This window comes from Coptis chinensis, chromosome 2 (genome assembly GCF_015680905.1).
Source record: "Coptis chinensis isolate HL-2020 chromosome 2, ASM1568090v1, whole genome shotgun sequence".
Lineage (NCBI taxonomy): Eukaryota > Viridiplantae > Streptophyta > Magnoliopsida > Ranunculales > Ranunculaceae > Coptis > Coptis chinensis.
The window spans coordinates 104372607-104400238 of record NC_141457.1 but is presented as its reverse complement, the minus strand read 5'-3'; the positions used below and the strand labels follow the sequence as shown (position 1 = coordinate 104400238).

At 37.4% G+C, this 27632-nt stretch overlaps 1 long non-coding RNA gene across 1 annotated transcript; it reads left to right on the top strand.

Annotated features, from left to right (window-relative positions):
- LOC147519984 (uncharacterized) lies at window positions 1-4434 on the top strand. Its single transcript, XR_015212397.1, has 3 exons — window positions 1-953; window positions 1064-1279; window positions 1372-4434. It is a non-coding gene; the product is annotated as an uncharacterized LOC147519984 (long non-coding RNA).
- The last annotated feature ends 23198 nt before the right edge of the window (window positions 4435-27632 follow it).

The window sequence follows — 27632 nt, the reverse complement described above, 5'->3', positions numbered from 1 at the left end:
AAGTACATAATAAGTTCTTGGTGTTTGCTAAGCCAGTTGTTTGTTGTAGGACTTCATGTTTCTCTTATATGATTGGACATAATGATGTTTAGGATTTAACCATTCTGTGATGTTATTTACAGAAACACAGTGTCGGGCCAAATATCTGATGCGTTGTGGGGAGTGATTAGATCAACTGATGGGATGAAAAGTGAAATCAACAACATAGTAGAATCTGTATATAATAGGTTATTGAATGAAAATTTGTAATTAGAATTAGGTATTGATAAATCTGGTTTTAAATAAGTTGATTCTGCTGTGTTGTTGATTTCTTTGTAAGAATCAGCTAATTTTGGTGGGGAGTAGTTTCCCAATCCCACTAAAACTCGTATGTTGTAGGGAGCCATAATGCATTGTCATGATTCATGAATGAGCCAGTTAGGATGACTTTAACTGTTTGTCAGTTACTCTTTGAAGGTTATCTCTGTCATCATTGAAGGTATATCAACTGGAAGGTTATCTCTGTCTCATAAGTGCAACTTGAAACTCTATTTTCGATCGGTTGACTGTAGATCTTTCATTGAAGGTTCTTGGCATCATTATCACTTTCAAAATAAGCTCTTTATCCTTTAAGGTATTGTCTTCTTTGTTGAAAAGGTATTTGGAGGCTCTTCAACAAGCATTTGTTTACACCCTTGATCGTGTGGGATGCCAAGAAGATAGATTTTCATCTCTGCTGCTCATCAAACACTCTGAATTTCAGAAATGGAAACTTCATGAGCAAAAAAAAAAGTAGGGCGTGCTTGGCCACATTTCTTGATGGGAGTCTAAATAGGTTAATGAGAAAATAGGCCTGCTGGAGAAGAGTCACTTGAAGAGTTTTGGGTTTCGTGAGTTTGAACTGTAGAACAAAATTCACATGGAATTCTATGATAACGGAGGATTGGAGGTTCATATTTAATTCTTGATTTCAGGTAATTTCCACATTGATTTTTCCATGATATATAACCATGCATCTTGGTTAACTAGCAGTGCAATTGTTTATAATTGGTTTTATGCAATTTGTTGGTGGGTATGAGGTTAGGTTGCATTTGTTGGAGTTGGATGTGTCTATTTCGATTAATTGAGTTACAGAGCCTTGGATGACAATATGGGTTTTGAAGGAATTGAATGTAGGCGAATGGTTTGAGATAGACAGAGTGAGTCTGAGATGCGTCAATAAGGTTGTACCAAATGTCTTCCAGAGTTGTACTTCATGAACACACTTTGCGCCCGATATCCTTCTGTGGATTTTGTCAAGGTAAGCATCCCACAATGAAAATATGTATGATGGTGTTATACTTTAACCTTTTACTTCAATATCTTGATATCTTTTTATGGTATTTGCTGAAGGTGGATATTGAGGTGAGCACAAAGCGTAGCCAATGTTGAGCACGTGAGAATTGTTCCAATATTCAAGATATACAAAAATGGTGCCACTGTAAAGGAAATGATCTTCCCAAGCCATCAGGTTCTGAAATACTCGGTCAGGCATTAAAGTCTCTAAGTTAATATATACTATGTGTTTTATGTTCGCATCTCCCCTGAGATCTAATGCCTCAGTTGAAATTGGAAGGCCCTCTTCCTAACAAGTCTAATGTTTGTGTCTGTCTATTTTCATTGAATTTTGCAATTTTGATGAACCTTCAATTTCTAAGGAACTATTAACTTTCTAATCTGAAATCATTTATACATGTTATAGGTCATTTGAAGGACTATTTTGCACGCAAGTCAAAATGGTTGTGATTATGATTGTGTACATGTAGATACATTTTGTAGTAAGAATTTTCTTTCTATCATATCCATTTTCAAATTGAGGAAATAATCCAGCACCAAATTTGCAGCGCATGTTTGATTTCCTTTTTTTTTTACGGTTTTGTGTGCAAGAAAAATCTTATATATAGTAGGATTACCAGGAAGTAAGAATGGTCTTTTGGGATATAACATTTTGGGAATATAACATGTAGTTCTTTGCTTGGAGTGAGTATTTTACTATGAGTCCTTCACTTGAATGGTTGGTGTTTGTGAATGTTGTAGTCTTATAATTAAGCAGTATGAACTTAACCCCATTAATACATTGATATTCTATCATTATATTATTTTATTTTTTAGGGTTTTTAATATTTTTTAGTTATACATTTTAATACACAATTTTTTTTTCTCGAATGTAAATGTAGGTTTACAACAATAACCAAGGTAACCATGCTATTGTTTTCTTCGTGCAATTTTGTCATCTGTAGTTATTTGATATTTTTTCAGCTCTTTTTGGTTGATGGTACTGTAAATACTTCTAATAAAATCTAATGAATGGGGTTCAGTCATACATTATAAACCATTGTATCTATCCTTTTACTGTTGTGTACTTTGTTTACGAAGTCTACCAAGACATTTGGTAATGGTTGTGCATATGTTCACCAGTCCATATCATGTTATTGTTTCCTTTTGGCAACTTAGTTACCCATTGGTTTAATCACATTTGTACTACTGCTTCCAGTCTACCATAGTGTTTTTTGTGTTTTGTCATGCTACTATCATGCACACTGTTTAATGTACACACATTGTACATATAAGAATGCTACGTGTTTGTTTTACTCATTTGCTAATCCACTAATTATCTCGCTTATATTGTATACGAAGACTTTTTGTGTATATATGTGGTTAAATGTATACAAAATTCACTAAATTCTTTCCCTAAACTCTAACCCTTAAATTCATTTAATCCCCGATAGGTTAGATGCACTTTGGCTAGATGTGCTTCTTCAATTCAGAATTTTCTGCTATAGGTATGCAAAAAAGTAAATGATTGTTGTAATGAAATTGCAATATTGGTAGTTTGGTATTATGTCAAGGAAAAGGTGGAGAATTACAGTCCACTAGAATTGTCCTGGCACGTATAGATTGTCGTAGGATATGCATCTCTCTTCTTTAGAAAACGCGCCCCCAGTTACAGGAGAATTCATATGTCGTTTTTTCCTTCCAGTTTTGCCTTCACATGCACATTTGTTATCCTCTTCCAGTTTTACCCTCGCCTATTTCATGTAAAGTTACATTTTTGTACTCCTTAAGTAATAAGTCCCTCTTAGAATCACCGACTGTTTTCAAGACTTTGTGGGGCAATACCCCTGTACCATTTGCTGATAGGAGTGTCCCAGATTATCTACTCCACTCTCTCTCTCTCTCTCCTACGCACACTAGATTTTCTCAAAATAATAACCCCCTCTTAGAATTTCCTACTGTTCCTCCTCAATATTACTCCCTCCTTCGTCAAAGTCTGCCTAAGCTCTGACGGCACCTCCATTCAACTCAGCTTTTCAATATTGGTGTCGATACTTGCTACTTTTCAACCCCAATTTTCGGACCCTAAGGTGTGTAATTTTCTTCTAATTCTTCTTCCTTTTCCTGTTATTTATTTGGAGCTGTTTTTTTCATATATATTTATTACTCTCCTCAATCACCTTTCTCATTTGGGTCTTGATTTTGTAAATTGTGTAGGGGGTTATTGGTTTCATTAGCTATTGACGTTGTTCTACATGCACTTAAAATCTTTTCATTTCGTAGTGCTCAATACTTAACACTCTCCTGTATCACCTTGCATGTGTACGTGAATATGTGTTTTGTGGTTATAGGTGATTGATTTGATTATTTAATTTGCATTGAATAAAGTTATTAAACTTTTTTTTCTTTTATTGATTTATATTTGCTATTGATATGATTATATTTTTATTATAAGTCACTCAAATACAGATTCTCCATAAGTCATATCTCTCCTCATTGTAAGTTCCCTTACTGTGGTCATCTTCTCTGATTCCAATAATTTATTTTGCAATTTCCCATATACTATATGTTCTTTTCTTGCATCTTTTGCAACTTCAATTTCGGGATTGCAATAATCCCTATTAAGCACTTTTGACTCATCAAAGATGAAGATCATAAACTTGGCAAGCAATTATGTGTTGTTCTATTATTCTATCTACTTCAATTGTCAACGACTGTGAAGTTCGTGCTTTCCTCATGCCAATTTTTCAGATTCCACTTTTTGGTGTTCGCTACGTCTTTTTTAAGGTACACAATGTCCATATATAAGTAACATATAATCTGAATAATTTTTTTTCTAAGTGTTAACAGGATCACTACTGAGATTATCTCTATGACAAGTGCACATATGGCATATAGCATGTATGTTGGGCCTCTCTTCAATAAAAGCTTAGTACCTACATGAACCGTGATGTATGTCCTGAAAAGAATTATATAGTACCAGCCTCCATCTATTTTCGTTTGTAGTTTTTGCAACTTCTGTTTGTGTTCCAACCTCTTCTACTTTGGTTTGTAATTTTTGCAACTTATGTTTGTATACCTTTTGTTTGTAATTTGCATTTCTCTTTTTTTGGACGCATTATATAGTTTTTTTGCTGAAATTTGATAGTGCTCTCTTTATTTGACTTTTGCTGAGCTGAATTCTAAAGAAAAAAGAAATACTCACAATTCATTAGGCGTGTCAATAGCTCCGCCTCCTCACGACATGACTTTGGAGCCGGTTGGAAAGAAATGATTGGGAGAGCCGAATCTTTGAATGTTTTGTCACGGTGTTTATTATAGAGAAGTGCATGTTTCAATAGGTTTGATATACTTCAAAATAAGGTTAGAGGATGACAAAATAATTACTTTGTTTAACTATAGGAGTCAAATCCTATTGTTTCAGTTTGGTAACGTTGAATTTTATTTGTTTTGTTCTCTGAATATATATGATTCTAGACTTCCCTTTACATGATGTTGTATCTTGCTACTATACTCAAGATTTTTTGAGAGCCATTTGTATTATTTTTTTAGTCGACTCTTGAAATGAAGGGATGCCTTCAAAAGGATAGGGTGGAAGTTTTCATTGCTTTGGTTGTTTCAATATATCCATTACTTTTGGTCACAAGTTTTTTCCAACTTCTAATTATGTGAAAATTATATTCTATGATGTTCCACTTTGCAGTTCTCATTGCTGAGATTTAAGACTATTTATTTTATTTTGATTTTTTTTTAATTTTCTTAGTACTGTTATTTTCGTTAATGATTAGCTTAGTGCATATAAACAGCTGAAGGTCCAATTCACGCTCATCGAGCGTGCCCAATTAGTAGAGTATACTATAATTAACCTATAACTTTAAATTGGACCAGCCTTTTTTCTACCACTAAATACCCTTGATTATATATAAAAATAAATTATTCAATACCTTTAAAAAGGGCTACTCCGTCATTTTAGTTTTTATTTCCATTTATACCCTTAAGTTATAACACACTCACAAAGGAGTTTTGTGTAAATTCAGGTTGAAAACTAAATACACGCAATATATGAATTGTACGCCTATATTTATTAGTTATTTAATAGAGACTTTAATTACCATTAATATACCAATCCTTTCCTTTTCCTTTTCCCTTTCCCTTTCCTCTCAATCTCTACTTATTCCACATTAAAGATTAGACTCTTCTTTAGCCATGGTGATAGACCAAACTCCATTTTCAAAATAGATACCTCAAACTCAAAGCAAAACAACACACATGAGCAAGAGAAAGGGGAAAGTGACTACCAAAAACAGTGAGGGTCACGGCTGCTATAGTTTCAAGTTTTCAACTGTTTCTACAATGGCATACAGACTCATAGCCACATTACGAGGGAGCCATATGTAAACATTTGTTTTGAAAGAACGGAATATATTAATTTATATTTGTCATTGAAAACAATTGTCATTCAGAGTTGAGGATTGGAAAATGCTTCTCACCTTTAAGGCATTTGATTCGTGACTGGTAGTGTTGGTGAATGTAGAAAAACTTATTAGAAATTCAAACTTCAAAGGTAGGGAATGCTGCAAATCTGGTGCACTTTGAAAACCCTGTGCAGGAATGCATGAGGAGGGCGCAGGTCTCGGTACAAGGGGTAGTTTTTATTTTTGGATAAGAGGACATCAAGAACTATGGTGGAATCAGTGGAGGTGGTGGTGGTGAGAGTAGTGATTGATAGAATCGAGTAGCTGCGGGATTGGAGGAGGAGACAGCTGAAAAGAGACATGATGGAGGGAATTCGATTTCCAATTCTACCCTATGCAGCAGGGCAGGTTTGACTGTTCCAAAACCAGGAAGATGTAGCCAAGTTTCCATGTCCTCTTTCTCAACTCTCACATCCGAGAAGCTACTTCTTTCAAGAACCCAATGCCATGCGTTAGAAACTAAAAAGGTCTTAAATACTGATAAGGCATTTTCATTTTCGGCAGGAGACAAATTTCAGCTTCAAGATATCTTAGATGCTCAACAATTTGATAGGGATATACTAAATGCTATATTTAAAAGCCGTCGGATGGAAGATATTGAGAAAAACTCACCAGGAAGCCAAATCTTGAAGGGATACCTCATGGCCACTCTATTCTATGAGCCCTCGACGAGGACTAGGCTTTCTTTTGAGTCTGCTATGAAACACTTGGGTGGGGAAGTTTTGACCACAGAGAATGCACGCGAGTTTTCATCTGCAGCAAAGGAGAGACGCTTGAGGGTACTACTATTTGTTTCCCATTTTGTCGACAATGTTGTAGATTGTATTGTGATTTATTCTTATTTGAGCACTTGACATGCAGATACTATAAGAACGGTGGAAGGATATTCTGATATTATTGTGATAAGACACTTTGAAAGTGGTCGAAGAAGCGTGATAGCGGTTGGCATTCTGTTATTAATGCCGGGCGACGGTCCAACATCATTAATAACAGGAATGCGGTACCGCTATCACGCTCTCGGCAGCACCACTTTCAAAGTGTCTTATCACAATAATAACATTTGGAATACACCATAATTAACCCTGGCCTTTTAAATTAGACCAGCCTTTTTCTACCACCTAATACCCACGATTAAATACAAAAAATATTATTCAATGTCTTTAAAAGGACTATTTCGTCATTTAATTTTTATTTCTATTTATACCCTTGAATTACAACACAATGGACAAAGGAGTTTTATGTCAATTGAGCAAAACCAAATCCCGCCTATATTGACGACATATGTAACGCGGTGTTGCCTTGCCATTAATACCCACTTAATTTCCAATTAATCGCGAAGTTCTTTCAACTTCCCTCCTTTCTTCATGAACTCTTTCCATCTTGGTTAGATCGAACGAGGAACTAAAGAAGGACTTGAGGTTCTTTCAACTTCCAATTTCAACTTCCGGTTCTTTCAACTTCCAATTTCACATTATGCGTGGTGGTTTCTAGCGTGGTCGCCGAGGAAGGAGCCCATCAAAAGCCTACGGTCAAGACAATTCAGGTAGGCCTATATTCTTGATTGCCGTCAATTGCTTACGAACTTTAGAGTCGCATGTGTTTTTACCGTGTTGGCTGGCTCTTTAAGGTATTGTCTTCTTTGTTGAAAAGGTATTTGGAGGCTCTTCAACAAGCATTTGTTTACACCCTTGATCGTGTGGGATGCCAAGAAGATAGATTTTCATCTCTGTTGCTCATCAAACACTCTGAATTTCGATCACATGGAAACTTCATGAGCAAAAAAAAAAGTAGGGCGTGCTTGGCCCTGTTAGATTGTTGATAGTGTGGTTTGATGACATTATTTTCAGCTTTTTGTTTTCACTTTTAATGAAAATAATTATTTAAACTATATTTTGTATAGAGAAATCTGCTCTTATTTTACTTTGCCATTTTTATGCTATATTTATTAGTTTATATTTGTCCCTTAAAGGAACTTCTGCTATATCTTTCAGCGTGGATCATGGATTGGAATTAAACAATGAGGTTGACCTTATTATACGCAATGGCAATGAAGACATTCATAGTGATGACGACATTAAAACTGGTCTTAGCAGCAGTATTACAAGCTCCATCTGTAGCAAGTTGCAGTATACAAAGTATGTCACCTTCATTTTCTATAGATATTCATGTATTATTTCCATGTAAATTGTGTATAATAGGGTATGTATTTATATAATCTACATTAGAGTTTTATGCTCAAATGGTATCTAATTATTTCCTGTAAGTGGAAGCTATCTTAGATACAGGAAAGTCCACCAAGTTCTGCCAAGACATGTGCACTTCATTTCTTATATGAACTAACTACATTGGGCATGTCTGTGGTTGGTTTTATTATTATTAAATTACAAAAGTTATTCAACATTTTTAAAATGAAAAATAAGTATTCCCCTGTTTAAGATTAGTCAAATGTACGAGCATAAACCATTATAATAACATTTGGAATGCTTCCCATTGCATGTGCATATGTAGGAATGGTTTGTACTCCTCATAAGATGTAACTTGGGGACATGAGTTCGCGTATTCTATTAATTCAAACAGATTATGTATAACATGTTCAATGCTTCTAAGAACACCATGCCTTGGACATTTAACCGAGTTATGGCAGCTCATAACTTTTCTTCATTCTACTCCAAGTAGAGATCGCGATGATGGTTTGTAGGCTATAGCGGGGGAAAAATTAGGTGTTGATTAGGTTCCTCAAGAATGAACAACCAAGGTGAGTGTATATTTACACAACATAAGCAAGATTATATTATACTTAACAATCACGATTTAATTATGATATTAGAATGTTGATAAATTGTGAAAGAGAATTTTCGTTAATTGAAACCTAATGTTTTTATATCTCTACTATCCGGACATGTGTACAGTTATTTATCGGACCGTTCAAAGATTGGTGTACCCAATCTCAAGGCTAAGAAAAGGTAGTGTATTTTATTGACTTCGGTTGAACTATTTATGTTTATGTAATTTTACAGATATTGACTTTGATCGAACATCATAAGATACGGTTTCCAAAATTCATAGTTGAAACATTCGCGAACCAACCGTTTTTTACTGATTAGTGGTTGACAAATCTTTTGATCCTCGTGATGCAAATATTGTAAGTTGTTTTGCTCTTTTGTGTTTAAAAAAAACTAATAATTGCCTTTTTTTTGCTCAGTAATAATTGCCTTTTGCATAATGATGATAGTTGAAGTTCATGCCATGATGCTATTTAGCTTTGAAATTTTACTTAAACATCTTGGTTTATTTTACCTAAACTTTTTGGTTTGTCATGTAAAAGACAAAGGAGGCGTGGTTTACTTCCATCATTAGGGAAAAGAAGAGCAACTTGTGTGTGGGGTTCATGTGTTTCTTTTTTCTTCACTACTAAACTTACACGAAAAAGACATATATTATATACTGATTATTTCCGGGGAGAGGCCTTTGGAGATTGAATCTTTTTATTTTAGTGAGGTGAACTTCGACGTATTAGTGCAGTTATTAATCCAAAAAAAAATATTAGGAAGAGAAAAATAGTAAGAAAAGACAAAACAATCATATAATTGGAAGTCTCTTGTATTTATTCAGTACACATTACACATGCCACTTCCCTTAGAGGCGAGGTTTTGGCTAAAAAGCTCAGATTGATGAATCATAATTCCATTTGCCTTTCATAATCATTAACGAAGTTTATTATTGTTTTTGCTAGAGTGACTGACATCGTAACTGATTATTGTCTATTATTTTTAATTTAATCGGTTAAGGCTGTTGTTCCAAGCCATCTCTCCACCCAGTCTCCCAATAAGCTTTTTCTTCGTTACTCTATTCTTTTTTTTTTTTTAAATGTCTTGCAAATAAGTGCATCCAATCTATGTATGTAAGGTATGCGTGTTGATGAATTCGGTCTGCAAATATGGATGTTTTTATTGCCTTAGGAACCAATGCTGCATACTTCTACTCAGTCTATTCAGTACTACGACCAGAAACTTCTCATTTTGGTTTTAATTCCTTTTTGCTATTTGAATAACATTTCTTTGAATATTTCTTTGAGAAGTCGGTGTATACGAATAGTCATTGGTGGTGAATATATAAAAGAATGTGACACCATTTGAAAGGCTTTGTTACTGTTATATTTAGGGATATGGATTCCATTGTTAAAAAAAGGTGACTTAAGAGATTCACATATGTGATTCATAGAGAAGTGACAAGTGGGAAAGCTGCAAGGGGTTTCCCATCCAGTTTCAAAAGCTCTGCAGTTGGGTGGTCTGGAATTGGGACAATGTGGTTTTAGACACTGATCTTTGTGTTGGGCTGTGATTTCCTATATAGGTCTACCTTATTATCTGAAATGCCTTACTAGGGATGTCAGAGTCTCTGACATCAACTCAACAGCTGGGAGCTGATCCTTTTTTGAACGTAGCGCCAACTTTTAGGAGTCTTACTCCAATAACATATACCGCTCCAACTATACATTTATCAATTTGTTATTTTTTCTTATTAATTTTCAGATGTAATACTAATGAAAGATGGATGAAGACGCATTTGCGGACTTACTAAATGAGGTAAAGTTCCTTGTAGAATGCTGCAACCCTAAGCATAATGATTATCTCATGTAGCTTATATGCAAAAATATGTACTTGCTTACTGTTTTTTGTTTCTTTATTTCTTTCTATTTTATGTAAAGATTGATGCAACTTGTATACACAGCGTACTTTAACTGTAAAATTTTATTAGGTGAATTGTCTAGCATTTAATCTATCCCTTTATTGAGTGGGTTGTCGCTACAGGATCTACTGATAAAACTGTCAAGCTATTTGACCTTCGAAAGATTAGTACAACTCTTCACACCTTCGACTCTCACAAGTGTCCTTTACTTGGAAGTGTTAGCCAAGGAAAAGACGTCGGAGGCCATTGCAAAGCTTATGAAATTGGCACCTGAAACAGCTATGTTGTTAACTCTTGACACTGAGGGAAATGTGACAAATGAAAAAGAAGTTGATAGTCGATTAATACAAAAGAATGATTTAATTAAGGAACTTCCTGGTACAAAGGTAGCTTCAGATGGAATTGTTACATGGGGACAAAGTTCATGTCAATGAGAGTATGATAACAAGAGAAGCCCGACCCGTGGCAAAGAAAAAGGGTGATGTAGTGATTGGAGGAACTTTGAATGAGAATGGTGTATTACATGTTCAAGCAACACGAGTTGGGTCTGAAAGTGTCCTGTCACAGATTGTTCGACTTGTGGAATTTGTGGAATCAGCACAGATGGCCAAAGCTCCAGTTCAGAAATTTGCTCACCGTATTTCCAAGTATTTTGTGCCTCTGGTTAGTATTTACTTTTGCCATTTTCTTCTTCCCTTTCAGTTTGTTGGAGACTTCTCTTTTTCTTTTTCCTTTTTTTTTTCAAAGTTCGAGAAATTTGTTCTTGGATAAATTTAGCCAATTCTTTTTTTATACATTTGAAGAAATGGAAAGACTAAAAGGATATGAGACCATTTTTTTTTCTTTAACAACTTATTGTAGACAACATTACAATTCAGTGTTCCTCAAGTGTTGGACCATTTGGGGATTGGATCAATACTCTTTATTGTGAAGTTGAATAATTTTCATAGACCTCTTGAGTTTAGTTAGACCGTAGGAATAATTTTGTATGCTATCTGTTTTGAATCGGTGTAGCTCCATTTAGAATCTTATGATATCTTATACTTTTGCAGGTCATTCGCTTTCATTGTCCCACTTGGCTGCTTTGGTATATGGGCGGTAAACTTAGTTGGTACCCCAAATCTTGGATACCTCCTTCAATGGATAGCTTTCAGCTGGCTCTTCAGTTTGGAATATCTGTTATGGCCATAGCCTACCCATGTGCACTGGGCCTGGCAACTACCACCGCAGTTATGGTTGATAATGGAGTTGGTGCTTCTCAAGGTGTATTGATCAAAGGTGGCCAAGCACTTGAAAGTGCCCATAAGGTCAGCTTGACAGTTTTCTATAACTTCCTAACTACTATATAATAGAATGATGGGAAAATGTTTCCAAGTAAATAAGTATTACCACTATCGGATGTTACTTGACATAAAGATATGTTTGCTCTTATTTTTTTCTCATCTGTCGAACTAACTCTTGGATACTAAATTGTGCTTTTAAATCCAAATTTCTTCTGAAAACTCAAAATTGGTATGTGATGACCCAACTCCAATTACGGGGTTTCTTCTCTATATTTGTTCATAAATAGTTTTTTTTTTCTCTGATGATTAGGTTTCTTTTGGAGACCAAGTCTGTCTTAGTAAATGAGTAGGAGAAAAAGCTTATGGATAGTAAAAATTGTATCCATTTCGACGGACGAGTATAATATTTTGCATGTGACCAGCCTAGACATAAATGTTTTGAATGTGGCTATGATGCAATATAATATCTTGATGCTAGCAGTAGTCCGATTTCTATTAGATGTTTCGCAGAACCCAAGATGGTGTGGAAGTTTTTACAATATCTAAGCAAATCTACATAACAGTTTTCTGGTAACATCCATAAAAATATGTTAGGAAGAAGTTACTCTAGCATGTGGGAGCAATTGAAATTATTCTGTATTTAGAAACTCGCCCATTACTTTGTTGGATAAGAAGGATTGACTATTTTGCAGCTAGAAGACTATAGATGCATTTTTGTATTCTGGAACTTGAAAGCACTGCCTATACAAGTTTGGACCACTCTGGAAAAATGGCCCAATCCAGTTGTATGGTTGAACTGCCAAATGATTGCATACAGAACAAAAACAACAATTCGTATTTCAGTTGCATGACTCTTAGTGCTTCTTCTATCAAGGATCGGTGTCGTTGTTTTGGCAAGTAAAATATTGAACATATTGGATTGTGATGGTTAGATATATAAGTTTGTGCTTCTACTACAGAACACTATTCCAACATCCAAGTGTCATATTACTTGCTCGGAGCATTTGCTAGCTTGAAGCGGTATGCAGTTCACAAGGCTTCATCCTTTCTCTTCTGACATCATAGCTCAGCCCTTTTTTCTCTTATCATGTATATCACCATTTTCTTTAATTTGCTGCCATGTATTTGAGATACACAAGTCAATTTTTTTGTTTAAATATTCAAAATTTTCATTGTCTACGTTCTACAGCACATGTCATCATGCCAACCGACATTGCGAAATACCAGAGCCAATGTCCTCGATTAAATAGAAGCAATTACTCAAGACCACTTCTCCAGTTCATGCTCATCGAGCATGCCCAATTTACCTAAGTACATGTTTTTGATCGAGGACATAGATGTAACGGTGTTCACTGAAATCAGTATCAAAAACATCATGTAACGGTTGGATACTGATTTCAGTGAACACCGTTACATAGATGTTTTTGATGCACTAATATTTTATCTTTGTCGTTTGCATCGTGCACTTGCTAGGATGAGAGGCTCAAAGTACATGTTATTTTGAGCTATACTTAAAAGTTTATTGCTTAGGTATGTCTGGAAATCAAACAGGAATGGAGTTCCATTCAATTCAAAATTTAAACGGTTGCCAGTGTGTCTGCTCAGACATAATGTCAATTGTAAGCGTGCTCACCCAAATTATGTTTACACTTTTCGGCAAGTTTTGTTTAATATCGCGTGCATAGCACGTGCATCTTGCTAGTTAATATAGGTAGGATTTGGAAGGGAAATGTACCATGCCTGTTAAGTTTAAAAAGATGTATTTTAATCTGAAATTCTGAAGTTGCTTAATTTTCACTATTTACCCCATATGCTCTGTTTGGAACAATTGTAAGCTGTGAACCAAAGAAAATTGTTTGGTCAGTCAAATCTATAGAAATACCGATAATGATTTTGTGGAATGTATCCAAGAATTCCAAGCCGTCATAATTTGCCAAGTCTTTCTAACACTCCTCGGCCTTCAAAAAGTATTCTTCAATCCACTTAGAAGCCTTCCTAGAGTAATAAGCAAGAGTGTTATCAAGCATGGCCATCTTCATAACAGTTCATTTGTCCCATTCCAATTTCAACAAAAAAGACACATTCTTCAACAAATCACGATCGATCTGCTTACCCTCTCGATCTTGTTCAATCAAATGGAATATAACATCTTTAACTTGTACCTTGATTTCTTCATAGACCAGATCACGGAAGCAAGTTAGACCGACAGGCGACAACTTGAAGTTCTAGCAAACCAGTCCAAGGAATATATAGTAGGGGCGGCCGAGATAGCTGAAGAACAATGAAAGCAGCTTTACCATAACTTTGTGATTTTTCCACCTTAATTCAATATGCTTTTCTTGTATAGATGGATAGAGCAAGTCTAATAGAGAACTGCTAAATTGGGCTGCTAAAAGGTGCCACATAGGCTTTTTAGTTTGTCTAGCCAAATTTGGCACCCCAAAATCAAAAAATCAATCCAATTGCATAGTTTCTGCCGTCTGTCCATTATTTTGTAATTTAAATTGAATTTTTTTTAGACGAACGACATAGTTTTTGCGATCTATCGAAATTTAACACACCATAAACTATGTCATCCGTCTCTCGAATTTATTATAACAGCCCGGCTAGCGAAGGTCTTAATTTTGGTTGGGTTTTTGACTCCTAAATTTAAGACTCTTTTAGTAGCTCTATTAGAATGATAGTAGTCCCATTGGAATGACATTTTTGTGGTTTTCGATTATTTCCGTTTCGCTCATCATCTCTACACTACTAATAACAAACACAAAAGATATTCTGTAACTAACAATAACAGAAAGCAATAAGTTGTTAAATAAAGTATTTGCCACACACTATCAGGGAATATGAAATGAAACCTTGGTATGCAAAATTAGAAACAGAGCACCTTCAAGGTTTTTGAAACCCTTTACCTTTAGATAAACTAAAAAAATATTGGGTCATATCTCCTGATATTTTTTATATTTGATCAAACGTAGAGATTTGAGAGGGATGAGTTTTATAGTATTATATCAAACATATAAGAAAACATATCGGAATAGCTGCCTTGTGTCATATGTTTGAATTCAACCATTGGATTCTAAAAATCTTTTTATTGCCATTGGGATTTCAAATCAATCTGGCCAAGAAAAGTTTTTAATCTAAAAAGGAAATTAATCTGCCGCAGAATTAATCCTTTAGATCTTGTGTAAGTAGAATATGATAGAGAGAATTTCTTATTAAGAAACTAACTCTCAGTAGGAGAGTCACAGTAGGAAACTATCTCAAGTGGAAGATTCTCTACATTGATCCAATGGGCGTCTGCCACACTAATACGAGTAGTTTGAGCTACTTTGACTTGGAGCTCAACTGCTCAAAGCTGGCTTTATGATGTGTTAAGAATTGACTCATATTATTAAATGAGTGAGCTCAAGCCGAGCTGACTACCGAGTTTCTTGCGAGCGCGGAGACCAGCCCCTAGTGTGTGAGAACCTTTGAATGCCGAACTTTCTTCCGTGATCCCAAATTCCCGATACAAACCACAAGTTAAAATTGACAATTTGGATGCCGAAAGCCCGAAACTATGTGAATTGGACTAAATTTGGATGATCGCAATTCATCCCATTACTAACTCGATATGTAACTGTACTTCGTATCATAGTACAAAATATCAGGATATGGGTATTTATCGATATTCAATTTCTGGATATGTATCGTGGATATATCCCTCTCTTTGGAGATATTTGACATTGTTTCACATGCAAATATCATGGATATATCCAAAATATTGACAAATATCGTAAATATTGTGGATATTTCTTGATATATCATGATATATTATTTATATTTATTTGAAATATAATGGTAAATATTAAATAAAATTGTTATATATACAAAATATCGCCAAATATCACAAAATATCACAAATATCGCAAATATTATCGAAATATAACTGATATTTGCAATCGTATATATCTCTAAACATATCGTGATATTTAAATATCTTTTTCTGAAATATGGATAGATATCCCCAAATATCACGATATATCGGAATATTTTGTACTATGCTTCGTATATTTACATTATCAATACAACTTACCCACTTAGCCAAAAAAAAAAAAAAAAAAAAAAACTAAGATAGGCACCATAAATTCAGAATCACAGTATATGCACTGTTGAAAGAGAAGTTCTAGAGACATGCATAATATCCATGGACACTCACATATACTACGTGATGGACCATTCCCCCTTTGTCTTCAAAATCCTTATTCTTTATTCCTTTTTGTTTCGACCCCCACCTACGTGGCAAACGTCCATTGGTAGGAGTCTCCACTTTATTAGTTTGTCGGCAGGCTAAAGCGGGTCGCAATATCGTGGATCAACGTGATAAGGCCAGATTAACTTTCACGTTATAAGGTGAACCTTAGCCACATGGCTTGCCACCGAATATATCGTTGATTTATGTCGATTCGTTTATTATCAAAGAGATAATTATCAGTTGAGATTTATATTCTATCACAATTACTCAAACTACAAGAATACTTGATCTAGAAGGACTCTCTACTCTACCTATATAAATATCAAACTATTTTTCATACTGTAGACTACGTTCTTGAGACTTGATCCCACCGATAATTTGGGTGCGTGCGGCAACCGCAAGGGTCTGATCTCATCATTCCCGATCACCATCATTTTTCTAATTACTTTTTCACGTTCTTCGTCTTTTTCATCAACACTTGGTGTTTTGATCATATTTGGTCGAAACATAATTGGCGTCGTCTGCGGTTCTTATACTACACCCTCAATCACGTTCTGCGAAAGTTATGATGCATACTTTCGAAGAGCTCAAGGTCCCGATGTGATTAGTGGCGATCATCCGCGAACATGATGGTCAAGGACAACTTGGCGTCGACAAAGATAATACCTTCTAATCTTGTCGTTCCACCAATCGCAAAATTATTCAAATGAGGTTATTGCCTCGGCGATTCTCGATATCGATCGGATAATGTAAGTCATATGTCTCGAGAAGCACTTCTTCAAAAGTTAAAGCGTCGCCCGCAAAGCGGAATAATTAATCTGGTCGTCATCTTAAGCGACGCTCCGCTTCCACTTGCCGATGATGTTGTATCGTCACACCACAACGTCACACACGCCAACGACATAATAGTGTGTGGGATCGTTTAAGTGGTGAGAATGAGATTCGTAATATTCGCAAACGACCATCAACGAGTTAAGAGTAATGGGCTGACGAATTCCCCGACCTCCGTAGAAATCTCCACCCACTTGGTCACGTTCTCGGTAGGCAAGGAATCGCTAATAATCGTCCGACCGCACCCACGGTCCTACAAATTATCGGCAAAGTCAGGAATTCGAGTGGCTTAACGAATAATGATCGCACTCATGATCGGAACCATCAATATGGTGAAACACTTCAAAGAACGCAGTTCTTATCATTAGAACATTATCGCATTGAAAGCCCAACGTACCATCCACAATCATCTCGACCGCGAAGCGATGAATCTTCGTCGTTTTCTTCTCATTCTGTTTCGCTCCCCATAGGCGTCATCATTGACTATGATTACGATCCAACAGATCACGGATCGATGACTCCTCGGCGTGTCGGAGAAATGATTAAAAAGCTCTTACGGGCCGGCGATCCTTTTGAATCGACACTAGAAAATCTGGCGGTTGAAGATGGTATTTTGGACAAATTTTCTCTCGCCGTCCAAAGGGCTACTCATAACAAAGACTTCAAACAAACGAGTTTGATCAATATGATGATGTCGAGGGTTGCCCTATGCTTCATGTGATTAATTTTACAAACAAACCTGGTTTTATCGGGGAGGTGATGATGCTTTTAAAATGCAAACTTTTCCTTCTACATTAAAGGGGAAGCGTTGGTATGGTTTAGCGAATTACCTCCAGCTTCGTCGTCGGTTCAAGGACTTAACCGAAAAGTTTTCAAAACGTTTTCATCATAATCTAAAAGCGTCCAAATGGAGTCCGAGTTCTTTTCAACATCAAGCAACAAGCGTGATGAAACTCTCCGTAGTTTTATCGCTTCGTTTTCCCAACTGCGGTGACTGAGATTTCGAACAATCCGATCTAATGGTGGTTTACGCTTTTAAAAAGCTATTTTGTTTGATAAAGATGGGTTATACAACTCTCTTGTTGGGATATTCCATTTTCCGGCGTCGCGTTATACCAGCCGAGTTCAACAATTTATCAATGTTGAGGGGCGACACGACACTTTCGAACTTTCGTGACAAAGATAATAAAGGAAAGGATTTCAATGATCGTGAAATAAGCGGAAGAATCCGACTTTTGATCAACAACAACCCGGTCGAAGCCTCCGTATAAGAAAGAAGACTCCATGAGCGGGGACCGGAAAGCCTTTTCGCGATTTTGAATTAACTCCGCTTAATACCAAATATCGCGGTAGTTTACGACAAAATCAAGGATAAGAATCCGCTCACTCCGCCCGTTTCCCTAGCGGCGGCGACACTAAAACAACTTCGCGATAAATCGTTATGGTGCAAATTTCATAATGATTATGGTCATGAGACGGAGAATTGTCGGTCTTTTGCGGGGAAGAATTGAAAAACTTGTGCGAGAATGGGAAACTTGATCAATATGTGCGAAGAAAGTAACAACTCAAGCTTTAACTATCAGCGATCACAATGTCATTAAGGTTGGACATGCCATCATTGATTCATTATCCAATACTCGGAAAAACCGCTTTCGTCATTCTAAAGTCAAATATCATGCCTAATTTGTGCGAAGTTAACGGGATCAATTTAGGTGGAAGGTTTTCGCCGCGGAGACTATTGAAGATGAACCATTATGTTTCAGCGACCAAGATCTAATGGGTGTGCATGTTCCTCATTATGATCTTTGTCGTGATAAGCTGTATATATCGGTTGTATGTATGGCGTCTGGCGATATAATGATCGACAACTTTGGTAGTTCACTAAGCGTCATATTTTCGGGTGTTATCGCGGTATTCCTTTTATTGATAACTTGGTCCCCCGAAAATCGCTATCGTTGGTTTTGATGGTACCGCTACTCATTCGCGTTGGAAAGGTGTCTCTCCGGTCACTCTTATATGCGAAGGAAGTCAATATTGATTTCCTATTGATGGATTATAAATCCCCTTACAATGTCATCCTTGGTCGCGATTGGATTCATTATATGGAAGCCGTCGTCTCAACATATCATCAAGCCATCAAGTTCCCATTCAATAAAAAGTTTGTAAAGGTCGCAACGATCAACCGGCATCTCTAATTTGCCGCGACAATGTTCTCGATGATTATAAAGTCGAAGTTGTTGGACGAACTATTACGAGTTCAACGCAGTCAAAATACAATTCAAAGACATCCGGGACCTTCGGTTTACTCTGCCAATAGAAATGTTGAAGGACCCCGACGGTCGATCCACTTTTAGAAGTTCAAATTGGCCAACTCCCCGGAAGAAACTACTTTTATTTCAGCCGAACTTCGAAGAGGAGAGACAAGAGCTTATTTTGTTATTGTGGAAGAATAATCATGTGTTTGCTTGGCGAATAGAGCAAATGCCTGGTATAAATCCGCCCGGTGGCTTGTCATAAACTCGACATTGATCCTAATGCAAAACCGGTTCGACAAAAGCCCCGAAGGATGGCCCCGATAGAAAGATGAAAGTGAAAGGCGAAATCGATCGTCTCTTGTCCATTAACTTTATAAGGCTGTGACTTATCCAACATGGATGTCAAATGTTGGTCGCGATGATTGCCTAAAAAGAGCGACAAATTACGTGTTTGTATCGATTTCACAAATCTCAATAAGGCTTGTCCGGTTCATCAGTATCCATTGCCTCATTATATCGAAATGGTCGATGCAACATCCGGGTTCGGCGTTTGTCTCTTTTGGATGCTTATTCCGGTTATCATCGATTCATTTATTCATTGAGGACCAAGAGTTCACTTTGCATTCATTACGACCAAGGCATTTTCTTGTTATTTACCGGGTAATGCCTTTCGGTCCAAAAAGCTGGAGCCACATATCAAAAGCTAGTCAACACTATTTTTCGACCTACTTGGAAAGGCGATTGAAGCATACATCGACGACATGGTTGTTAAATCTACAGAAGCACCTGATCACCTTACTGATTTGCAAGTTGTTTTCGACAGACTCTCCAATGTCAACATGTGTTTGAATCCGGCTAAGTGTTCTTTCGGTTTATCATCTGGTAAATTCTTAGGATACATGATGACTAGACGCGGAATTGAAGCAAATCCGGATCAGAATCGAGCTATCCTTGAAATGCCTTCTCCGACGTCAAAGAAAGAAATTCAACGACTTACAGGACGCTTGGCTGCCCTAAATCGCTTTATCTCTCGGTATTCTGATCGATGCCGTCCTTTTTTTCAAACATTGAAAGACGCATCAATTTGGACGGAGGACTGTGAACTTGCATTTCGTCAATTGAAAGCATACTTAGTCCAACCTCCAGTTCTTGCCAGTCCAGTAACGGGGCAGCCTATAGGTCTGTATTTAGCGCCACTTGATCATCGCCGTGAGTACCGCCGTCTTATTTGTCAGCGGCGGTGGCGATGGTCGCCCCTATATTCTTTGTTAGCAAGACTCTTTACAATTCTTTGAAACAAGATATTCTCGAGTGGAGAAAATTGCATTGGCTTTGGTTCATGCCGCCCGACGTCTTAAGCCTTATTTCCGGGGGAAGTCGTCAAAGTTTATACCGAATATCCATGCGAAAACTTTTCGCAATGCTCGAGAATCAAGTCGCCCTAGCGAGAATGGGAAAGTTACCTTAGCACTTATAGCATTGTGTTTGAAACTTCATACCGGTGAGAAAGGACAAGCTTTGGCCCGCTTAATGGCTGATTTTCCAATTGATGATATTCTTATGTCCGGTAGCGTTACTAGGCGAAGAAAATGTCATCGACAACACGCCATTACCTCTTGGGGCGATGATTTGTCAAACTTATCGGATGTATCTGGCCGATTGTTGGATTGTTTACACCGATGGTTCGTGATAATAAGTATGGCTCGGTATTGGGTGTGTAATCTTGCAACCGAATGGAGAAAAATTGAGAAGTCGGTCGTTTGGGTTTTGACGCTTCAAATAATGAGGCCGAAGCACGTCATTTTCATTGCGGCTTGATGACTTTGCTCTTCACTTGGGGCGACTAAACTACAATTATTCCACAGATTCTAAGTTAGTCGCTAGCCAGGTTTGGTGGATCGTATATGCGGCTTCGTGACGATAGAATGGCGGCTTATGTGGACTTAGTTCATCGGATTGCTTTCGAAATTTTGATTTATCGATTGTTAATGCGGCGTCAGCGTCATGGCGTCGCGACATCGCGGATTCTCTTGCTTATTTATCCCGGCGGTTAAGTCGGATAAGCCTCGCCAGATTACCATTGAATTTCAAAAAAGGAAGCGAGTATCGATCGTCCATCGAGGATGTCGCGATATATGTACATCACTTTCGAGTTGTTTTTTCATCAAGACATTTTCTCGAGGAATCACGTTATGCCAATTTGATATCTCCCTGTCTTCGGAAGTGCAAAGCGTGATCTTGATAATCCGGCTATCATTGCGAGAAAACGGCGATCCACAACTTATGCTATCGGATGACCACAATGTACCTATCAATGATATTGTCTCGGTCCATACCGACGGCGATCATGAAGTCGACAATGCTCGAGGTTCGATATAAAGCTAAGTTTTCCACTTACACCTTGTGACGCGGATGATTGGCGTCTTCCTTATATCACATATTTACATGATCACATCTTGCCTCCGATCATAAAAGTGGGTGATCGTGTCAAACGCGATGCTTGGAAATATTGTCTCATATTGACTTGAGCGGTGCATTTACAACTTTATCGCAAAGGCACAAGTCTTAACCCTATGCTTCGTTGTCATGCCATTTGAAAGGTTTGCTCGTCTCCGGCAGAAATTCATTCAGGCCTATGTGGGAACCACTCACGGGGCGAAGTCTCGCCATTCATAAGCAATGACACAAGGATCTTGGTGGCGTACATTATGCAAAAGGATGCTAAAGCGTTTGTCCGAGAAGTGTGTTCCTTGTCGAAATATGCTAATATGGGAAATCTTCAAAGAACGGAACTTCATCCAATCTTGAGCCCTTGGCGTTTGCAAAGTGGGGTCTTGACATCGTCGGTCCTCTTCCGAAAGCTCTGGCGGTGTTAGTTTCTTACTCGTCGCGATGGCCGATTATTTTACCGTTATTTGAAGCTATGCCCTTAGCCCGGATCCATGCTTCGGATGTTAAAAATTCTTATGGAGAGACATTGTTTGTCGTTTCGGTATTCCAACATCATTGACTTCCGACAATGGCAAACAATTTGATCTTTGAAGAAATTCGACAATTTTGTTCGACTTGAAGATCGATCCCACAATTTCGGCACCATACCATCCTCAAGCTAATGGACAATTTGGAAGCTACTAACAAATCCATTCTTGCAATGCTCAGCGGCGACTTCAACGGGCCAAAGGAAATTGGGTTAAGGAACTTCCTGCGGTTATGTGGGCTTTATCGAACCACACCTAAGCATTCATTTGGATTTTCTCCATTTAATCTTGCTTTTACGATGCGAAGGCGGTCTTGCTCTACAGAGTTGATGACACCAACCACCACGAACTTCTAACGTGGAATTGGAGTCAAATGATCAAGCACTTGCTCAAGCCAAAGCCTTGATAGATGAGACAAAGAGATGTTGGTCTTCAGCGGTTAATTAGTTATCAAGGCGATATGAAGCGAAAATATGACAAGAAAGTTCGACTTAAAGTGTTTGAGAAAGATGACCGGGTACTCGGTCGAAAAGAGCGAGGTTGATAGATTCCGTAAATTTGGAGAAAACTGGACAGGTCATACATCATAGATCGCCCTGCCACCAAAGGATCTTATTTTCTCCGAGATTTAGATGGGAATGTTCTCGATAAGCCGTGGAATGCGTTTCATCTGCGCAAGTTCTATAAGTAGATTTTAGTTGTGTTTTTCCGTTATCCTGGAGAAATAAAATAATACAATATTTAGTTTGTTTCCAGTTCAGGCATGTATTTTCCGTTGTTATCTTTGCATTTTTTAAGACTTGGTAATCAATAAAGAAGCAGTTCTTTCACTTCAGTTCCAATGGTATGATCGCTACAACAAAATCTGGCGAAATTACCACGTTTAATTTCGTCAGTCTAAGTCGAACGCTTTTACGCATTTTTTAGTCGTTAATATATTAACCCGACAAAAATGGCGAAATTACCACGTTTATTTTCGTCAATCTAAGTTTGAACGCTTTTCGGCTTAGTTAGTCGTTACTATCGCTACAACAAAATCGGCGAAATTACCACGTTTAATTTCGCGTGGGTCTAAGTCGAACGCTTTTACGCTTTTCGCTTAGTCGTTAATATCGCTTCCACAAAAATGGCTTAAATTACCACGTTTAATTTCGTCAATCTAAGTTGAACGCTTTTACGCCGCTTTTAGTCGCGTTATTATTGTTTTCGACGACAAAATCGACGAAATTACCACGTTTAATTTCGTCGCCTAAGATGAACGCTTTTACACTCGGCTTTTAGTCGTTATTATCGCTACGACAAAATCTGACGAAATTACCACGTTTAATTTCGTCAGTCTAAGTTGAACGCTTTTACGCTCGCTTAGTCGTATTATCGCTACGACAAAATCTGACGAACTTACCACATTTAATTTCATCAGTCTAAATTGAACGATTTTACGCTCGCTTACTCGGTTACTCGCGCTATGTCAACATCTGATGAAGTGCCCCGTTTCGTTTCGTCAGTTATGCATCGGAGCATTGGGGGAGTTTCATTCTATTTCGTGTCATCTATATAATTCAACAACATTGTCAGTTTTCCACAGGTATGTTATCTAACATCACAATGATATTCAATAGCCAACACATACTTTGTTTTATTAAAAAAGAATTTTTAGCTCTATGGTATTACATTCACGTAATCACATAATCATCGGTTTGGGAAAATCTAATGGTTTCTTATCAGTTTTCACTTATACAATTCATACAATTTTCTTACGGTCGCTTGATTCAATCTTCGTTTTCTTCTTCGAAATCTGCATTCGCCGGCAGCAAGCTTCGGTTAAATTTTTCCGGCTGAGCTTCATTATTTTTCTAAGACATTTAGTGATCTTTCTCGGAATTTAAACTTCGGCGCCTTCTTTTAATTCTTCAACGGCATTAACGACACTTTTCTCGCGCTAAACTTTTCTACGTTGACTATTTGTAAATATATTTGACTTGTAAAACCACCGCTTTTACGTGTGGTTAAACTTTCGATTACGTCAAATGTCAAATTTTTACGGCGAAAATTTTCTCCGGCTTCTTTCTTTTTATAAGGCATTGAGATCTTTCCATTTCGAAATCTTTTCTTTGTCGACTTTTTCCTCGATATTTTTGCCCGTAATGTAAAATCGTTTCTACCTGCGGACGACAAGAATAAACTTTTCGTCGGTTTTTAGACTTAACCAAAATTTTACGATAACCCGATAAAAAATACTAACATATCCGCTTCCCCTAATCGCTTTGTCATATTCTCCGCACTTTTCTCCGTTTCTTCGTCTTCTTCGACAGGCCAAATTTAAGTTTTATCGAAACTCAATAATTTAAGTTTAATATCCTAGCCGATCCAATTTGAAGCTGCTCGATCCTGAGCTAGATTATGCCGTGGCCTCGTGTATGTATCCGTTATATCTGTCACCTTCTTTCCACCTTATCAAATCTACGATCGTCAACGCATCTTCTTCTTCTCGATTATATTTCGCCTCGTATAATACGGTCGTTTCTACCTGCAAAAAAAAAAATCGGGTTAGAAAGCTCAAAAACCGGGTTCACTGGGCCATATCGGTGCAACACAGGTATGGTGCCCTTCCTTTGCTGGCAAAGCACCGTATCATGTTTTGTTATTTCATTCCGGATACATTTTGGCTATGTTAAAAAGAGCATGTACGGTGCCCCTCATTAACTGGCGATGCACCGTATCATATTTGATAACATAAACTTTGAACATAAGCGCCAGTATTTCTTCCTCATCGTCTTCTCCAGCTGAAGATCACTACAGCAAAGAAATACCGCTCTCATTAATAAAGGAAAAGAAAAACGAAGGCGCAGCTGAAGTGGATAGAGAGATCAGAAGAAGAATAAAGAGGAGGAGCTCATTATGGGAGTACCAGCGTTCTATAGATGGTTAGCAGAGAAGTACCCAATGGTAGTTGTTGACGTCATCGAAGAAGAAGCAGTTGAAATTGACGGGACATCAATTCCAGTGGACACAAGTAAACCTAATCCTAATAAATTGGAATATGATAATCTTTATCTCGATATGAATGGTATTATTCATCCTTGTTTTCACCCTGAAGACCGCCCTTCGCCAACTTCGTTTGACGAGGTGTTCCAGTGTATGTTTGATTACATTGACAGACTTTTTGTCATGGTGAGGCCCCGGAAACTCCTATACATGGCTATTGATGGTGTTGCTCCAAGGGCTAACATGAATCAGCAACGCTCGAGGCGTTTTAGAGCGGCTAAAGATGCAGCAGATGCGACAGCTGAAGAGGAACGGTTGCGGCAGGAGTTTGAGGAGGCGGGCAGAAAGCTTCCTCCAAAAAAGGACTCACAAGTTTGTGATTCTAATGTTATCACTCCTGGAACTGAGTTCATGGCCGTTTTGTCAACTGCTCTACAGTACTACGTTCATCTCAGACTTAACTATGACCCTGGTTGGAGATCCATTAAGGTTATCCTTTCTGATGCAAACGTTCCTGGTGAGGGGGAACACGTAGTTATGTCATATATCCGTCTTCATAGATGCCTTATCCACTGTATGCACAACTTGAAGAATACCATAACAGTCTCTGTATTTAAGCTGAGCGGAGCAGTGTACCTCACAAACTGCCAACATCTTCTCTATGTTTTCCAGAGTTGGATAAAGCCGCTTGGCAATCAGTGCCATCTTCCTCGCTTGAATAAAATCTTTGTTTTCCATCTTCTCCTCCGCCATCTTTTGGGCTCTTCTTGCCTCTTCTTTGTTGCAGTCCATTGTTTGTCAATCAAGATCCAGTTTTATAGGCCTCAATAGTCCGAATTGTTTGTAATTCCTTCACTTCACACCCAACTTCGAACTTATCTAGTTAGGTATATTTATTTCGGTACACTTCTTTTGTGTCCACCTCTCAGTCCAACTCTGGACCTCTGGTTAAGGTTTCGGTCATAGTTCGGAATTTCAACTAATTACGTTCAAATATTATTCCAAGTCCATCCCCATTCTTATCTAATCCAAACTCTTATTTAATCCGAATTCTGATCTAATCTAAATTCTTATCTAATCCAAATTCTTATCTAATCGGAAGTTCCAGTTAGTCGCTAAAGTCTTCACCTTCGAATCCAATTCGTATTTACCCCTTTTCTTCCCATTATTACTAAACTGCCCTTACGTTTGGTTTTTAACGGTATAATCAAAGTATCGCTTTATTCCAAATGGCACGCGGTCGTCAAATTCAAATTTCAGATATTATTGACGTGGCGGCGATGCAGTTTTTCTAAGAATCGATTTCTTTTGCAATTTTATTTACGTGCATATTTTATTTTTTTTTATGCATTTTCGGGCCATCTTTTTTATTTAATTACATTGCGTTTCAGATATCGTTAGTTTGACATTTTTCGTTCCCGATAATTCACGATTTTTTCGACGGTCAATTTTCCTATCATTTCCTTTTCGCGACAACACTTCGTTATAATTCCGCTCATTTTTTTTTCTTCTTTGCCATATGAACTTTGTTCGCGATGCCAAAGAGGGGTGATGTTCGACCCCCACCTCATTAAGTAAAACGCCCATTGGTAGGAGTCTCCACTTTATTCGTTTAATCGGCGGGGCTAAAGCCCAATTCGCAATATCATCGTGGATCAATGTATGCATCTATTAACTCATGTGTCTTCAAGGTGAACCTTAGCCACATGGCTTGCCATTAATATACACGTTGATTTATGTCCGGATTCGTTTTTTATCAAAGAGATAATTATCGGTTGAGATTTATATTCTATCACAATTACTCAAACTACAAGAATACTTGATCTGAAGGACTCTCTACTCTACCTATATAAATACCAAACTATTTTTCATACGTAACTACGTTCTTGATACTTGATCCCACCGATAATTTGGATGCGTAAGGGCAACCGCAAGGTACTGCCTCATCATTCCCGATCACCATCATTTTTCTAATTACTTTTCTACGTTCTTCGTCTTTTTCATCAACACTTGGTGTTTTGATCATATTTGGTCGAAACACTTTTCCTTGTCAAATGTATATATTGATGGGGTTTTGGGGCGCGGTATTGACACCCCCATAAATAGGACTAATACCCATTTCACAAAAAGTAAAACAATAATGGTTATTCTTTATATGTCTTTTTACACCCCACATGCCCATAGTTCTATGACAGACAGTTGTCACGAGATCTCATATCCCACTTCCGGCGATTCTGCGTGAGATCACAATCTACGATATCGGGTTGCCGCGAGATCCCATATATCCCGGCGATTCTTTGCGATTTTTTTTTGTGTTTTTTTTTTTTTTCATTTCAAATTGTGCGTATTAAACACACACGACATATGAATACCTCATTTTCTTATTTAAAGTTTCTTTATACACTTCAAGAACAACACCAAAACTATGACAAAAAAAATGTACAATCGAGCCATAATTTTGCTATCTTCGGCAAATATTTTCATATACTATAAGAAAATTTTGTGATCAAATTAATGAAGAAGAGTTTTGATAATTAACACAAGCAAAGACTCCCTTTTAGTAAACAAAATCATCTCGCGACAACTAATTTTTTTTACGGTGACTATTA